The 14718-nt window shown below is 45.1% G+C and overlaps 1 protein-coding gene across 13 annotated transcripts in view; it reads right to left on the reverse strand.

The window, feature by feature from the left end:
* FOXA2 (forkhead box A2) overlaps positions 1-14718 on the reverse strand; it is a 68406-nt gene that overhangs the window by 25040 nt on the left and 28648 nt on the right. For 7 of the 13 annotated variants that reach the window (XR_011570064.1, XR_011570063.1, XR_011570066.1 and 4 more), the window contains exons 3-4: positions 6123-6277; positions 4370-5523 (exon numbers count right to left, since the gene is read on the reverse strand). The gene's annotated coding sequence lies outside the window, so the exon portion shown is untranslated. Of the gene's footprint in view, positions 1-4369; positions 5524-6122; positions 6278-14718 lie in introns of those variants that run through there. The other 6 variants (XR_011570073.1, XR_011570071.1, XR_011570070.1 and 3 more) reach the window with 3 other exon arrangements.

Raw genomic sequence — 14718 nt, forward strand, 5'->3', positions numbered from 1 at the left:
CTTGTGCTTGTGGTACAGCTGGGCAAACCGAGGCTCGGAGAGGCTGGGAGACTCATTCAAGATCTGCCCCTCCTCTCTGTCCCCTGCACCATCGCTCAGTTCTGCAGCCCTCACTTCCTGCCTGGATTTGCCACGTCTCCTAACCACTCTCCCTGCCCCATCGGACCTCCTGCGATTTGTCTTCCGGCCAGATGTCCAGGTGCTTTTTCTAAAATTCTGCACTCCTCGCTTAAGCCCCTGCCCTGGTTAACCATTACCTTTGAGATAACATCCACATTCCTCACCACCCAATCCTGGCCCCTTTCTCATCCATCCCCCCTGCCTCTCAAGTCTCCTCCTCCACCCTCTGCCCCAGACTAACTGGATTGCTCGAGTCGTCAAGGTAATTACAAAAACAGCGTAGACTCCTGGGCTCTCACTAGGGACTGCACAAGTGTCTCTCTCCTTCTTTGCATCCACCTGAGATGGACAAATTATTCATCCCTCATAAGTGAGGCAGCTGACGTTAAAGAGGCTGAGTCACTTGCCCAGAAACTGGTTTGTCAAACCCAGGTCTCAGTAGCTCTAAGACCCATGCTCTTCACCATCAGGCTCCAGGAAACCGGCTGACTGCACCGTGTGGACCACCTTCCATGTCCTTCCCCAGCCCCACCCAGGCAGATGCCTTCTGGTCTGAATGCAAGGCTCAGCCCTCTGGAAAGCCAGGTGGAGCTCTGGCTCCCAGGATGGCTCCAGTGGCTCAGAAGACTTCCCTTTATCATACTCCTTTCAAGTGATGATCCCATCTTCTGTAGGATGCATCCTGGGCTTAATATTATCTCTTCAGGAAGAGAGAACTCCCACCATGGGAAATGGACACATCCTCAAGCCTGTCTCACACTACACACACACACACACACACACACACACACCAACTCCCATGCAAACAGCTAAGTCATTTTCTGGGAGCCTGTCTGCTTTGGTCCAATTCCTGATGCTACTAGGCTGGGCCTATGGAGGGATTTTTATCCCATTTTGATACCCTTGATACATGGTAGAAGCTCCATGGATGAAACTTGAGGGAGTAAATAACGAAGAACAAGAAAAACAGCTAGTCTTTCTTTTTTTTTTTTTTTTTGAGAACTTACAAAACACCAGGCATCAAGCTAGGCATTTGGCATGGATTATCTTATTTTGATTGCTGACAATAAAAACTATGAGATAGGGAGTTTTCTTATTTACAGTTTATTGATGTGGAAACAAAAAATCAGAGAGGTTAAGCATGTCACTTAAAGTCCCACAGCTACAGTGATAAAGGATTGAGATTTTTAAACCAGTTTGGCTGATGTCAGAGTTTGAGGTCTTAACCTTGGGCTGCCTTTCCAGAGCATGAAAACTTTTTACTGCTCCTAGGAAATGCCATTCAGTCCCCCACCTCCCTCCTTCCTGTCCCCACCCCTAGGTCAAACCCACCAAGATCATGTCATACTGTTTTCTTTTCTCAGTGTTTCTCTTAAAAAAAAAAAAAATCACATACAACTATGACAGTAATTTAAGCATGGGGCTTCCCTGGTGGCTCAACAGTAAAGAATCTGCCTGCAACACAGGAGATGTGGTTCAATCCCCGGGTTGGGAAGACTCCCTGGAGAAGGGCATGGCAATCCAACTCCAATATTCTTGCCTGGAGAGTCCCATGGACAGAGGAGCCTGGAGGGCCACAGTCCATGGGGTAGCAAAAGAGTCGGACACAACTGAGCAACCAAACAACAGCAACACATACATAACTTGTCCAGTTTGAAAAACAGTAAAATTAGTACGTCCTTTGACCTGGATGCCATGATTTCAACCTATTCAATAACTGAGACACGCTGTTATGTCTTATGCATATGTCTTATGCTTCTTTCAACTGAAGATTCTATTATATGTGAAATGTAACCTTGACGTAATAGTGTCTTTGCAGGAAGACAAAAACCTCACATGGTAAATGCACACAACACTAACCCCTCCCTCACGACATGTATAAAAATAAACTCAAAGTGGATGACAGAACTAAACATAAGATTATAACACTTTCAGGAAAAAAGCAAGTCAGAAAGCATTTGGGATCTTGAATTAGACAAGTATTTCTTAAACATGACATCAAAAATACACAGGAAAAAACACATGAAAAAAACTATAAATTGGACTTCACCAAAATTAAAAAGCAAAACTATTCTTAAAAAAACACTGTTCAGAATTCTTGGGTAGTCCAGTGGTTAGGACTCAGCTCTTTCATTGCTATGGCCTGGTTCAATCCCTACTCAGGGAACTAAGATTTCACAAGCTGTGAGGCTCAGCTAAAAAAAAGGCACTGATAGGAAAATGGAAAGACAAGACCCAGACTTGGAGACAACATTTGCAAAACATGTATCAGATAAAGGACTTGTTATGTTAAAAAAAAAAAAAAAACACTTTAAATTCAAGAAAAAGAAAATAATCCAATAAAAAAAATTTTGACCAGACACTTCACCAAAGAAGCTGTATGGACAAATCATCATATGAAGAAATGTTGTTCATCATCATTTGTCATTAGGGAAATGCAAATTTAAACCACCATGAGATACTAATATACCCATATTAGAATTTCTATAGAATACTGACCTTCATGTATTGCTGGTAGGAGTGAAAACTGGTATAACAACTTTGGAAAACAGTTGGGGAGCTCCCTAAAAAGTTAAACATATGCTTACTATATGACCCAGAAATCTTCCTCCTAACTATTTACCAAGGAGAAATGAACACCTATGTCCACACAGAAACCTGGACATGAATGTTTATAATGGCTTTATTCATAATAGTCCTAAACTGAAAACAACACAAATGTCCTTTAAATGAAGACTAGGTAAACATCCTGTGGAGCATCCCTGCCATGGGTACCACTCAGCAGAAGGGACTGATGACTAATACATGTGAGAAAGGGGATTCATTTCAAAGGCATGCACAGCGCAGAAGCCAGGCACAGAAAGGCAACACGATCTAATTCCATCTCTGTGACATTCTGAAAAAGGATGGAGGATTCTGAAAAACTCTAAGGATAGAAAACAGATCCTTTATTGCCAGTGACCGGGAGGGAAGGTTTGACTACAGAGAAACACAAGGGCACTTTTTGTGGAGCGTTCTGTATCTTGATTTTGAGGTTTTTATATGACAGTATGTGTGTGTGTGGTCAGTCGCTTAGTCATGTCCGACTCTTTGCAACTCTATGGACTGTAGCCCACCAGGCTCCTCTGTCCATGAGATTTTCCAGGCAGCAATACTGGAGTGGGTTGCCATTTCCTCCTCCAGGGTATCTTCCCGATTCAGGGATCAAACCTGCGTCTCCTGCCTTGGCAGGCACATTCTTTACCACTGAGCCATCTGGGAAGCCCACATGACACTATGCATGTGTCAAAACTCTGGGAACTGTACAATAAGAAGGATGCACTGAAGTGTATGTGAATACCTCATTAAAAAAAGGAATTCCTGTTCAGAGAAGTCAGTGGTGGAGGAAAAACCAGGTGACAATGAGTTGAATATCTGCACTCAGGTAGATTTTCTATCAGGAGCTACTCTACCTGTGAAACAATTAGTTGCCTTTGACACAGACTTTAGGAGGCATCTGAAATTCAGAAGCAATAGAAGGTAGAGAGTAGCCTCTTAAAATGAAGGAAATACAGTATGTCATCTTGTGATTATTTAATGGAGAAATAAATGGCAACTCACTTCAGTATACTTGCCTGGGAAATCCCATGGACAGAGGAGTCAAGTGGGCTATAGTCCATGGGGTAACAAAAGAGTTGGGCACAACTTAGCAACTAAACAATAACAACAACAATGTATAATTTATGTTTAACCTCGTGAAGGCCAGCTTATCCAGACCTTTTCTGACCCTGAGGCTATGTGTTAGCCGCCCACCTCCAGGGTCCCTGAAAGTGCGGCGAGCATCCCTCCTATTTCTCTCCCCGGGGTGAATGTGGAAATAGGACAGTAGCCATGAAAGCAGGGATGTCCATCTATGTGGACAGCTTCCAGCCAGCCTCCTCTTTCAGGCATTTCTCAGTTGACGGAGAATAGATGCAGGGTCTGTGTTTCCATTTCCCAAAGCTTAGCGCTGGATGGAGGATCCACCTTGAGATTTGAGACCTCCCCTTCAGCGGACATTGGCTGTGCAGGTGTCCTGGCCCTGTCTCTGTCCCTGCCATAGGCGTGGAGACCCAGCCACGCCTGCTAATCCAGCTGCACAAAAGCACAGTAGCTGCTAGGATACATCTGCCTGGCTTTCTTCCACCAAGAAAACATTCACACCCCAGGCTTCATTCTTAGAAAGTCCACAGACTTTTTTACTGAGAAAATAGATTCCAGGAAATTATACCTTCAAAAGCCTTTTCCTTTAGAAGAATAAGTCATTTGTGATCAAAATCAATACCAGCAATGCAGGGAGGTGGACCACTGTGTTCCTGAAGAGATGCTCTGGGCAGGATTTGATATCACCTGTGGGTACCCGGCAGATGAGCACAACCTGAATCTCATTATGAGGGAACAGGGAAAGATGAAAATAAGGATCTGTATTCTTCGAAACTGTCAATATCATGAAGCATAGAAAAGGTTCTAAAACTATTTCAGAGAAAGGAAATCACAGATGCATAGTATCATGTGCTGGGGATGGAGAATACCAAACAGTACGTTCTTGAGTCAAAATTACTGATTAAATCAGAACACTAATGGTAAATTAGGAAAAAACACCGTCAACGTTAAATTTATGGAGATTGTCAACTGTGCTATGGTTATGCAAAAAATACTCCATTTCATAGAAAATAACACACAGAAATACTTAGGAGTAAATAGGAGACATTTGGTAGGGGAAAGTCATGCTGTGTGCAACTTACTCTCAAATGGTTTGGAAAAAAATAGTTCTTGAAATTATTTGCATTATTATTGCTGCTACCATTGGGATGATTATTATTGTCAAAATTATTAATAAAAAACTTTTAGGGACAGGGTCAGCCAGGCCAAAAAAAAATAAAAGTTTTGAAAACGTTAACACAATGACTTGTCCTTAACGCAAGTCATTTTGAATATACATTAAACTCCGTGAACTTGGTTAATTGCAGAAGGTTGGAGGAGGAAGGATGAGAAATGTGGTTTTTCTGGGCCCTACAAAAACCCCCCGTAGACCAGATCCTTATGAAAATGTCAATTCTAAATATCACTTGACAGATGCTTTTCCCAGGCTTTTTATTGGGACAGGCGTCAGGCGCACTATCTCCTTCAGACAATGTCTTGGACTGTGTGGGGAGGCCCCTGCAGACACCCGCCTGCCAATCATTTCCAGCACCACCATTTCCATTTTCCCCCTAAATCCTCCAAAGAAGGACTGAATATTTACAGCCGTCATGTTAACATTTTCCCTTTTCCACTGTTTGGCTTGGCCGAGACATTTTTGGCTGCATCGATGACTGTGCTGGTCAGTGACCCAGGCAGTCCCACGAGGTCCTTCTTCTTCTCGTGGTCATCGTATTGCTCCTTCTTAGGGTGGGGGGCGGGGGTGCATAGATTATAAGGAGGAAAAAGAAATGAACACCAGTCCCTTACTTTCATCATACATTGTGGTCTTGATAACATGTGTTATTAACAGAAGAGGGAGGAGACCTTGGCCTTGAGTTTGGGGGTATAGATAAAAAGCCTTATAGCAATTGCCAACTCTTAGAAGATTAACACACTAAAAGTGCAATTATTACACCCACAAAATCATTAGGGACCGGATGGATCTCCTCCATGTGGTGACTCAAGGACCCAGGCTCCCTGATGCTGATGTCATCAGCATCTCCACATATCCTGCACCAGTGCCCTGCTGGGGAAGAAGGGAGGTGCAAGAGGAGATTTATGAAGAAGTCCAGTGGCTCACATCACTTTAGTCCACTTCACACAATCAATAATCTATCATCGATATCTGCACTCCTCTCCTGAGACACAGGATCTCCTTCCCTCCCCTAGAACCTGGGTGGGCCTTTATAACTAACACGGCAGACATCATGGTAACAAGTGACTGTGCATGACTTCTAAGACTAGATGATAAAGGCAGCACACCTTTAGCTTGCCTCACTCTCTGTGTCTCTTGGGCTCACCTCAGACACCAGCAGCCATGCTGGGAGGAAGTCCCGGCCGCATGGAGATGCCCTGTGTGTGCATTCCAGCTGAACAGTTCCCCAGCCACCAGCTGGGATCAGCTGCTAGACCAGTCAGCAAATGAGCCATCCATTGTCCTTTGCAGAATTTTGACCTGTGAAAAAAAATGAGACATAAAATCTTTTTGTTATTGCTTAAAGCCACTAATTTTGGGCGTTACTTGTCACACAACTGTAGATAACTAACACAATGAGCATGTTGCCAGTCTCTGCCATGATTCTCAAGCCTCTCTGCATGGTTACTCATCAGGACTCCATGACTACCAGCCAAGGGAAAAATTACTGCAACCATGGTAACCTCCACCACCATCACTATTGTGTCCATAGGGCCTTAGTAAGAAGTGTAGATGTCCGACCGGAAAGAGGAAATTGTGGAAAATTTTGCCAAGGCCATTCAGGCAAGATTGAGAGAACTTACTGGTGACACACCCTGCAACTGGCAACCACAGAATGGAGGTGGTATTACCATCCTAGTCCTGAAGGGACAATGTGGGGACTGGTTAGTGGAATCTGATATAACCTCTAAGTATAGAGAACAGATCAGCTGAGAGGGATTGAGACTTTCAGAATGCAACCACCGTCAAATGGAGGCCCAGCAAAGACAGAGAGAGCTAGGGGAACAAACACCCAAATTCTCTCTCCTCTCATGCTCTGATTTTTCATTGATATTTCCTATTGGATGAACTCAACAGAAAAAGAACAAGCAACCTGGCTGAACAGTCAATAGGGTCAGCCTCCCAGGGGATGGAGCAGGATGAGAAGGTTAGGGAGTAGATCTGGAGGGGGGAATGCAAATGTCATGTACATGAACCATCAGCCCCACCGTCTTCCTCCCATCGGCCCCACCATTATCACCCCCAGCATCACTACCATTACCACCATCACCCCCATCATCACCACCACCATCTTCATCATCATCTTTCAGTTCAGTTCAGTTCAGTCGCTCAGTCATGTCCGACTCTTTGCGACCCCATGAATCACAGCACGCCAGGTCTCCCTGTCCATCACCAACTCCCAGAGTTCACTCAGACTCACGTCCATCGAGTCAGTGATGCCATCCAGTCATCTCATCCTCTGTCGTCCCCTTCTCCTCCTGCCCCCAATCCCTCCCAGCATCAGAGTCTTTTCCAATGAGTCAACTCTTCACATGAGGTGGCCAAAGTACTGGAGTTTCAGCTTCAGCATCATTCCCTCCAAAGAAATCCCAGGGCTGATCTCCTTCAGAATGGACTGGTTGGATCTCCTTGCAGTCCAAGGGACTCTCAAGAGTCTTCTCCAACACCACAGTTCAAAAGCATCAATTCTTTGGCGCTCAGCCTTCTTCACAGTCCAACTCTCACATCCATACATGACCACAGGAAAGACCATAGCCTTGACTAGACGGACCTTTGTTGGCAATGTCTCTGCTTTTGAATATGCTATCTAGGTTGGTCATAACTTTCCTTCCAAGGAGTAAGCATCTTTTAATTTCGTGGCTGCAGTCACCATATGCAGTGATTTTGGAGCCCAAAAAAATAAAGTCTGACACTGTTTCCACTGTGTCCCCATCTATTTCCCATGAAGTGATGGGACCGGATGCCATGATCTTCATTTTCTGAATGTTGAGCTTTAAGCCAACTTTTTCACTCTTCACTTTCACCTTCATCAAGAGGCTTTTGAGTTCCTCTTCATTTTCTGCCATAAGGGTGATGTCATCTGCATATCTGAGGTTATTGATATTTCTCCCAGCAATCTGGATTCCAGCTTGTGTTTCTTCCAGTCCAGTGTTTCTCATGATGTACTCTGCATAGAAGTTAAATAAGCAGGGTGATAATATACAGCCTTGGCATACTCCTTTTCCTATTTGGAACCAGTCTGTTTTTCCATGTCCAGTTCTAACTGTTGCTTCCTGACCTGCATACAGATTTCTCAAGAGGCAGGTCAGGTGGTCTGGTATTCCCATCTCTTTCACAATTTTCCACAGTTTATTGTGATCCACACAGTCAAAGGCTTTGGCATAGTCAATAAAGCAGAAATAGATGTTTTTCTGAAACTCTCTTGCTTTTTCCATGATCCAGCGGATGTTGGCAATTTGATCTCTGGTTCCTCTGCCTTTTCTAAAACCAGCTTGAACATCAGGAAGTTCACGGTTCACGTATTGCTGAAGCCTGGCTTGGAGAATTTTCAGCATTACTTTACTAGCGTGTGAGATGAGTGCAATTGTGCGGTAGTTTGAGCATTCTTTGGCATTAGTACCTCAAACGTGCATACTACTTCCGGATTTACAAAATAATTCCTCATACTTTCTCTTGTTCATTCCCAGAAGGTCACCCCTGTGGGATCCCCTGCATCTAGCAGAGGGTTTGGTCCATAACTGGTGTTTAGTTCAATACTGCAAATACCAGCATATCCGGTCTACTGAAGGATTTCAGAATCACAGGCACAGAGAGTAACATCCCAAGACAAATATGTCAAGTATCACAAGAAAGACACAAAGTGTTAGGAAGGTTTGATTAAGAAAGACTCATGGGGGTGGTAATGCCCGAGACTGGTCCTCGGTGTGAAGCAGATCTCATCAGGAAGAGAGAGAGCTTCCATGTCCTGACAGCCACATGAAGGAAAGATTTAAAGGTGAGGAAATAGAAATCATGTTCTGGGAAGAGGAAATACTTCCATTTTGCTGGATCATGGAATCTACAGAGGTAAGACCTAAGTTACAAAATTGAAAAAAAGTGAAGTGATCATATTGGGATAAGTCACAAAAGCCAAGAAACACTTACATTGAGTACATCAGGTGCTGGGGAATCAGGGATGGTTTTTGAGCAGAGAAAGAAGCAATCTAACTGTCCTTTGGAGAATTCGGTTTACAGTGGTGGGAGGATAAGTGGAGCGAGTGCATAAATGAGGTGGGGAGATGACCCACGGGGCTGCCCTCACTTCAGAAGCAAGCCTCTTGCTAAGGGAACAAGAGCAGAAACAGAAGAAAGGGTGCGGCCACACACTGACAGGCTGAGACGGAGAGGGTGAACAGTGCTCTTCTACATCAGGCACAAGGGACTCCATAGTTCAACATCATGCTTTTTAATTGAGTGACTGCTGTGTGCCAGGCACTGCCCTTGACTCTGTGGACACAGCAGGAAGCCAGATACATGAGGCATCTCCCTTCTCCCCTGGATTCAGTAAGAGAAAAATAATGCCCTCAGATCAAGCAGGAAATTCAGGACTAAGAGATGGCATATGTGCTCTCCTTTACCTGGAATAGCCTTCATCTCTTCTCCTTTGCCTAGAAAACTCCTATACATCCTTCAAAACCACCTGGAACTCCCCAACAATTGAAACACTTGTCTCTGATTCTTCCCACTATGCTTTTCTCAGTCTTTTGACATCTTCCTTCTCAGATAACTAGGATTTCAAAGGTTTCAGAAAAGCTTTTATAATTACAATAGATTGTGAAAGGTCTCTTGGAAGTTGTGTTAAAACTCTAGTAAGTTTTAATGTGTAAGACATATAAAAAGCAAGTTTGGGATTATCTTTCAGAGCATATTTGCAAAGGGAAAAGGCAGCTTCAGTGAGCTGTGTTGGGGAAGGAGGGGTAATGTGATAACTCACTCATCTTCCTATACCACCTACCCAGTCCTCTCTACAACCCCTCACACTCCATCCCAAGGTACTTAAGCCAGCAAGAGGCACCATCGGCAGAGTTCTAGTCTAGGTAAACCACAAATGTGCTCTAGTCAGTGGTATTTTTAAAACCAAGAAATACAAGTGCATTTATTGGGGAAGGGGGGAAAGGCAGAGCATTTGAAAGTGGGCATCTCCCAGGAATCTGCCAATGGGCACACAGCTACTTGGGCATCTCTACCCGTACATGACAGGACAGGATGGGTTGGACTTAGGGTTGGGTAGGGGAGGTGGTCACAGGCGTTTACTTTGCAATTGCTATTGGACACTTTCTGTCCTCAACTCTAGGCTGAGGGCTGCAAGGCGTAAGGTGAGGGAGACAGCCCCAATTCTAAAATGCTCATGTTCTCATGCAAGAGAGAAAATTCCTGTAAATGAAGTTAACTCGTAGTTGTTACATGCCAACTGCCCGGTACAGCAGGAGAGGTGAGCCCTCACACCTGGCGGACTCAGAGTCATGTTTCCACCAGGTGCCCAGTGAAGGGTGGGTAAACCATGTTGATGATGCCAGGTGAAGCAGTTTGCATCTGTGGCTGTGAGTAAGCTGGGTCCTGGCTTGCAACAGGAAGAACCAGCCTCATCCCCCAGGAGAAAGAACCGGGAAGATACAGAACTCAAAGGAAGGATGATGTCAATAAGCAGGTTAGTGTAGAGTCTTCATGCTGGGAAATGAGGCTGAAAGAGTCATTTGAGATCAGATGGAGGCTGGTGGAGAAATAGTTCAGAATTTTGTCCTGTAAGAAGCAGGATGGCTGAGCTCAGGAGTGGGGAGGCTCAGTGATACTTTCTGGATGCCAGTCCACAAAGCAAAAGATGCTGGGGATGCCAGCCCAGAGGTGAGACAGGAGAGCCTGGATGTATGTGTGGTGAGAATGGAGAAGCATATCAACGAGAGATGAGGCTTCATGAAAGGAGAGCAGGCAAGAAATACTGTGCCTCAGGAAACATGGAAACAGTGCATGTGAGGTGATGATGGAGCCTCCAAGTGAGGCTGTCTGGTAGCTGAAGAGGTGAGACTACAGAGGTCAGGAGGGAGGCAAGCTGGATCCTGAGAGGAGGGTCGTCTATGGGGAGGTGATGGTTGGGATGAAGAGGAGAATGAGCGGATAGTTATGGATGTGGCTTCAAAACCAGAAGACAGTCAGTAGCTGCATCACCATGGGAGCCAGAGGGAGAGAGAGTGTCAAAAAGTGAATGGTGTTCACTGCTGTCACAGACAGCATCCCAAGGGGGACAACCATCAGACTGGTGTTCGGGGGTCACCCCCTGAGGGTACTCTGTTAGTAAACAGAACCGCAGGGAATGAGGAAAAGCATGAGAAGCAAGGCCGTTGCTGCATCACCTACTGAGGACTTGAGCCAGATCAGCAGTCACCCTAAGGAGGGAAGAGGACGAGAATCCAGGAGAGTGTGGGGCCCAAATGGACAGGAAGATGACCAACCTAGAACCAGTCTACCTCTGACATTAAACTTCCAGGAGATTTGGGGCAAATGTCATAATGAATGTGAGCCCCAATTTTTCCATTTTGTATTAATATTTTGGAAATGTTCAAACACCTTAAAAAGAATAGTATATTCCATCACTCTGTTCCTACAATCACTGACCCACAACCAATCCCAATTTACCCTTACTTCATCCACCTTCTTTCCCAATTGGTTCATCTGGAAGTTAGGTCTAGATCTAACTCCTTCTAAATCACTCCCTTCCTTGATTAATTCTTTGAATGCCACTTGAAAAGATAAAGGCTATTGTTCAGTTGTGTTTGACTCTTTGCGACCCTATGGAAACCATTGCTACATCTAAACAGTTAGCAGTAATTCCTGAACAGCCCAGACATGTTTGAATTTCCCCACTTATCTCATAGCATTGGAGGAGGAAGAAGTGCTTTATCCCAGTGAAAATCCAAACAATGTCCACCCATGGCATTTTGCTAACGTATGTTTTCAGTTTCTTTTAAGTTCACTCTTTTACTTTTTTTCTCTTTTTGATGGTTATTTTTTGCAGAAACAGGTAATATGTCCTCTTTCCTGACACAGGGCTTCACTGACTGCACCCGCATGGTGCCATGTTAGGGGCTTTTCTGACCCCTGCTGTGTCTCCTGCCAGCTAGAAGTTAGACCCAGAGGCTCGATATGGCTCACATTAGACTTGTTTCTCTCACATCACATTGATGTGGATCCAACGTCCTGTGACCTCTGTCTCCATCCTGCTCTGATTGGTGTGTGGATTAAGGCAGTCCACCCCATCTGTCCATTGTAAACCCCTGGTACTTTTTGCCACATTAGCAGAAAAATACAAGTTCTTTCTTTCCTACAGAACATCTAATTCTATTTTGATCAGCAGAAAAAATTAAAGACTCCAGATACAGTAGATCAGCACATATAAAACATCAATATTTCCTAAGTATAAAAATTGTGTTCATGACAAATTCGATTTTTCCAAAATGAAAGCAATATTTAGAATGTGGCCTGTCACAGACATTGATGCACTAGGTGTGAAATGCTTCATGAAAAGTATGATGTGGTACTTCCCTGGGGGTCTAGTGTTAAGACTATGTGCTTCCAAGCCAGGGGGTGCAGGTTCCATCCCTGGCCAGAAAACTGAGGTCCTGTATTCTGCAGGATGCAACCAAAAAAAACACGAAAAAGTACAATGGTAACGAGGCGGAAAGCATCTGGTGCAAAACGCCCCCCACCACTATGCACTGACACAAATTCTAGGGACCAACTGCTGGTAACAACATAGGTGGTGCCGGAAGCTGGTTTTCTTCTCCATCAAGATTTTCCTTGTCATACAGGACCTAGACTACGGTGCTGGCAGAGAGAATGGAAAAGTCATGAAAAATGTGACCTTAGGAAAGAAGAGCTAACAGGATTTGGTAAATAATTAAAAAGGGGGAGAGACGAGATACTGCTCATACCTTGATCAGTGAAATCTTAAGTAACAAAAGAATGTAAATTGGAAATTTCACAAGGACATGGAAACTGCTCCCTGGTTTAAGCCAATGGATGTCCCCAGCTGGTGAGACTCTGACTTTGCAGATAACAGATCCTCAGATTGCCCCCAGAAATGTCCCTGGGCTATCAGAATCCACCTTTTCATCCCTGGATTCATCTTAGAAAACTGCTAATACGTAACAAGGAGTTCCATCAGCTAGGGGATATTCTAAAGCACTGGGCCATGTGCCAGACAGCATTTTAGGGGAGTTAAGTATTTACCTATTTATCTGAAAAGTACCCAAATGCTTCAGATCCTGAATAATGAATGGTTAAGGAAATATATGGGGGTTGGAAGAGCTGCTGACACCCTTGCACATATAAAGAGTTCTGTAGAGTAAGTAAAAACTGTAGGTCCTTCTATGTAATCAATGCTATCAGTGGTTTAGCAATGGCAGAGCCTGCAGGGCAGAAGCTTGAGGACAGACAGTGTGGAGGGCACACCCAGGAGCCCACATTTGGGTCCCCAAAATGAGGAAGAAATAACAGAGAAGAGATGTTGAAATGTAGAAAATAAAAGTGTGAGGGACTGCCCTGGCAGCCCAGTGGCTAAGACTCTGTGCTTCCACTGCAGGGGGTGTGGGATCGATCCCTGGATGGGAAGCTATTAATAAGATCCCACAATCCCACGTGCCTCACAGTGCAGCCAAAAAAGTGAAATGAAATAAAACATCACACTGAGAAACCACTCAGAGCTGCATCTGGCCCCAGGACTTATTAGAAGCGACACGTCAAAATAAAGCATGTAGAAGTCAGCAGATTAGTGACAGTACCCGCCCCCCCCCAAGCCTGTCATTAAACCTATTTATCAGTGGACATTCCCAGACCACAAAACAACCATCAGCCAACCATTTCTCACCCACCAAGGTGCAAAATGACCCTTGATCCAGGGCAAGGGTCTCACCCCTCCCAGCCATCTCCCTAAGATGAGACCTAACCACAGATGCTGGCATCGACAAGGGATGGCCCTTGTGGGCACACGGAAGAAAGTGTCTACCACGACAGCAGTGCAGGCAGGAGGCTGATGCCTGAGAAGAGCCAGCCCCAGATGACCTGGCCCTCTCAGGGGCCAGCCTGCTGTTGAGAGGCCCGAGCTCAGTCCAGAGGGTTCCTGGGCTCTGGCCCAGAAGGAGTCAGTAGTTCCTGTGAACATTCTGCAGAGGTGATGAGGAAAACCTAGACACCTCTTCTCTGTTTAGGAGGAAGCAGTGGAGGCCTCTGGGCCCAGAGCTGGTGGCTGAAGATCATGGTCACTGTGGGAAAAGCAACTGTGTAGGGTGTGGGGGGGATGGTGATCCTGGGAGACTTGTTGGCCAATGGGACTTGAGCGCTTGCCCCTCCTGGTCCTTGAACCTCACTTGAGACAAATTCTTAAGATAATCATAAAAACCATAGCAACCTGACGCTGGGAGAGATTGAGGGCAGAGGAGAAGGGGGAGATAGAGGATGAGATGGTTGGATGGCATCACCAACTCGATGGACACGAGTTTGAGCAAGCTCCGGGAGACAGTGAAGGCCAGGGAAGCCTGGCGTGCTGTAGTCCATGGGGTCCCAGAGAGTCGGACATGACTGAGTGACTGAACAGCAACAAAAAACAACCTTGTTGATGTTGGGATTTGCACGAGGGGTAGGGCAGGAAAAACAGCTTCAGTGTCTTTCTCAGAGCAGGCGAGAGGACAGGAGGGCTGCCTAGTGACTCTCCAGTGCTAACTGCTCCATCCTCTCCTGCCCTGTGTTTCTAGAACAAGAAAGAGACCTGAAACATCAACATCACTCATTTCAAGGAAATTTGTCGTTTAAACATCTGACTGTAAAATCGTTTTTGTTTTATTCTCTGACAGAGAGAGAGAAGCCGAGGCCAAAAGAGAGGAGTTGGCATT

Source organism: Bos indicus, chromosome 13, assembly GCF_029378745.1.
Source record: "Bos indicus isolate NIAB-ARS_2022 breed Sahiwal x Tharparkar chromosome 13, NIAB-ARS_B.indTharparkar_mat_pri_1.0, whole genome shotgun sequence".
Classification (NCBI taxonomy): Eukaryota; Metazoa; Chordata; class Mammalia; order Artiodactyla; family Bovidae; genus Bos; species Bos indicus.